Consider the following 3,333-nt stretch of genomic DNA (forward strand, 5'->3'; position numbering starts at 1 on the left):
GAATACTGAGGACACCTGAATGGGTAGAAAATGAAGAAAAGACAAAAAGGTTAAATACATGAATATCAATATTATTTGACACACATTTGTCTTAATTTATCATGCTTGCAGGAGTTGTTTGAACCTTCATTTTAAAGATGTGCTTCACTGGTCAAAACTTTCCTCTCTATTAATGTCAGGAGTTCAGCTAACGGCCACCAGAGGCCGCCAGTTTCCCTGTGTTTCCTGTGTCTCGTCTGAGTTGATTGTTAGTAATTGTGTAATGATTAATTGGCGTTATGTCTCTCGTGTCTGCATGGTCTGGTGACTATCTTCAGGTGTTCCCCTGCGTATTTAGTTCCCTCTGTTGGCTGGCTTTGTTTTTCTATCCTGTTTTGTGTTAGCTTCTCGTGCCTCTAGTACTGTTGAGAATTTACCTGTGTTTGCCTCTTGTGCTACCTGCGTTTTGGCCTCCTGTTTTCTCCCGTGCTTTTACCTCCTGCATTTTGCGTATTTTTGCAAGCCTTTGGGTAAAGGTCTTTTTTGAATATCATCTGAGCCTTATCTGCACTTGGATCTAAGCCAAACATCTCCTGGTGACAATTCTGCACAAAGTCAAATCTAAATTCACCCTGCTTTGGCCTAGTGCTGGGCCTTATTTGCTTCCTAAACAAGGTGACAATCGTAATGGTATAGGACATAATCTTAGGCTGCTTCTCTTCAGCTCAATAACGGTGGGCCTACCGGGAAGAGTGTCTGTTTTACAGATCAATAAAAAAAAAAAAACACGTCAGAAGTTTTAGTAAGTTATTTTGAAACTTCAGACAGTTATGATATTTGCTTCAGCAGTACAGTACTTTGTCTGTGCAGAACAGTATTTTTATTATTTTTAAAAAACATTTTCATTCGTCCTTCTATAAGACGCTGCGCGCACGGTGTTTAGCATGAGAAAGGAAGTGTCATTGTTAAGGTGTCTCTCTCAAATCCCCGCGCCAACCCGTCAGCTGACAAACCTCCGCCGCCTGAAAGATCGCGGGCCGTGCCGGCACAAAGGGGCCCGCGATGTAGAGATTAGGAACAATGCCTTCGCCACGGACTGCCCCCTCCCTGTTCCCGGTGAAGGCTTTTCATGCCAGCGCCCCGACCCGCCCGTCTCCGTCAGGTGGGGTGCCGAGGGACACGGAGATAGACGCCGCTGTTTTCGTCTGTCTGACCGCCAGCACAAAGGGTCGCTCAGAATGTGATCCCGCGTGGCAGCGTTATGAATATTAAATACAAAAAACTGCCACTGGCGCCGAGGAACGTCTGCTCCCCCCGTCCCGTAGCCCTGGATAAACTCTCGTGCTGTTACAGCGCGTGCCAAACTGTGCCTCGGTACCCGGTGATCTTTCTCTACAATGCCCAACACAGAAATGAAAACGGGAAAAAATTTTTTAATGCTGTATGGTTTCTTGCTTTTTGTCTGAGTTACAATGAATTACAAATCGTGTAATCTTACAGTTTTAACCTAGCGGTTTAGTTTTTAGTCAAATTTAAAAATAACACACGCTTATGTTTTCCAGTCTAGGAACAATTTAAATATACGACATGCCTCCATTGGGGTGGCTACACAAATAGCAGAATGAATTTGCCCTTCGTTTTCTGACCTTTGAGACGAGGTGGAACAGGAGGTCAGTCTGCAGTATGAATGAGTGTCTGTGATATCTGCAGAAACTGCATGATGACATCGAATCAGCATGGACCAAAATCCCTAAGGAATGTTTCCAGCGCCTTGTTGAATCCGTGCCACAAAGAATTCCGGGTTTTCCGCGGGCAAAAGGGGGTCTAGCCTGGTCTGGACTGGCACACGTAATAGCGGGGCCACTGAGCATATGTAAAAAATGTTGAAATTCCACACATCTGAATCAATGTTAAACAGCATTTTCACAAGGGAAAGAATGAATGTGTACATTGTACAAGTGGCGTGTGGACTCGGAAAGTTCGGAGACCAGCGGTCTGGGGTGCGAGCGTTAGAATGTGGACGTGTGCTAGGAGCTGGCAGTCGGGCAGGTTTTATTAGAGCGAGATCCAGAGGTGAAGCCCCTGTGAGCTGGTGAAGCTTCTCTGGAAGCTGAAAGGAGCTTCTCTCTGTAAGTACGGCGCTACTCAGCGCAGAAGCTCCTTTCATCTCTGCTCCCTCTCTCTCTGCACTGTTTTCTTTCCTTCCGGAGTTGAAAGCCTCAGGATGGTGGCCTGCACACGACCGCTCCCTTTCATGTGCGCAGGTGAGCTGCGTCACCTGCCCGGTGTCAGAAGGACCGTTACTCTGAGTGATGCGTGTTTGTCAGAGCGACACTACCCATGGTGCACCTGTGTACGAAACATGCCCAACCCTGTGAGCTCACCAGTGTGTGGAACTTCTCTCATTTAATTAACTGACCCTAACCTTAATCTCATCACTCAATCGAACAACTGCCTGCAATCTTCATGCAACAACTGTGAATTAACCCTTTGAAGGGTAGGATTTGTGGAATGTTAAAAAAAAAAAAAAAAATTTTAAACTTCCAAGTCAGTGTTCAAGAACATTGCTTTCCATTACCAGCAGTGATTGTAACATCGGCTTTTAGAATGTTCAGTTAAGAACATTCTAATCACATATTTGTGCTGTCACACCTTGAAGGGTTCAGTGCAGTAGTACAGCTGTGTAATGCAAGTGAAGGTATGTGGTGGCTGCCAGTATGTGCTTTAAATGACTTTTGAAATGTTCTACTACACTTATGCAGCACGTCGCAGTGATGGGATGGCTCTGTGAATGAGCCTGGGGATTCCAAATTGGGAAACAAAGGGGGAAAGAAACACGGTACAACTCTTTCTTCAAAAAAGAACTACACTTATTGTTTTCCGAAACGAACCCTTCCTCTGTGTTTGGAACATGCTGTGATTTCTTACACCCCGCGGTGCCCTTATAGGTTGCCGGCCCAAAACCAATGAGACTAAATCAAATAATTTGACACGGGAGCAGCGGGCTGCAGGACACTTTCATTACACCGTGTCTGAGCTGAAATGGTTACTCCCACGGGATCGAGTGCCTCTGCTGCATGCTGGGTAATTTTGAGAATAAAACGCTCAGCTCCCACACACCCACACACTCCCACACACGCGTGCACATCCACACACACGCACATCCAAACACACACCCAAACATACGCACCCATCCCCACACACATGCGCACATCCATGCACACACACACACACACACACCAAAACATGCACACACACCCACACACCCATGCACACACACACACCCAAACATACGCGCACATCCCCACACGCCCACACACACGCGCACATCCACACACACCCACACACATGCGC

The 3,333-nt window shown here is 46.4% G+C and overlaps 1 long non-coding RNA gene across 1 annotated transcript; it reads left to right on the forward strand.

Annotated features, from left to right (window-relative positions):
* The first annotated feature begins 246 nt into the window (after window positions 1–246).
* Window positions 247–1,518, forward strand: LOC118232339. Its single transcript, XR_004766258.1, has 2 exons — window positions 247–654; window positions 984–1,518. It is a non-coding gene; the product is annotated as an uncharacterized LOC118232339 (long non-coding RNA).
* Window positions 1,519–3,333: the final 1,815 nt, after the last annotated feature.

Source organism: Anguilla anguilla, chromosome 7, assembly GCF_013347855.1.
Source record: "Anguilla anguilla isolate fAngAng1 chromosome 7, fAngAng1.pri, whole genome shotgun sequence".
Taxonomy (NCBI): domain Eukaryota; kingdom Metazoa; phylum Chordata; class Actinopteri; order Anguilliformes; family Anguillidae; genus Anguilla; species Anguilla anguilla.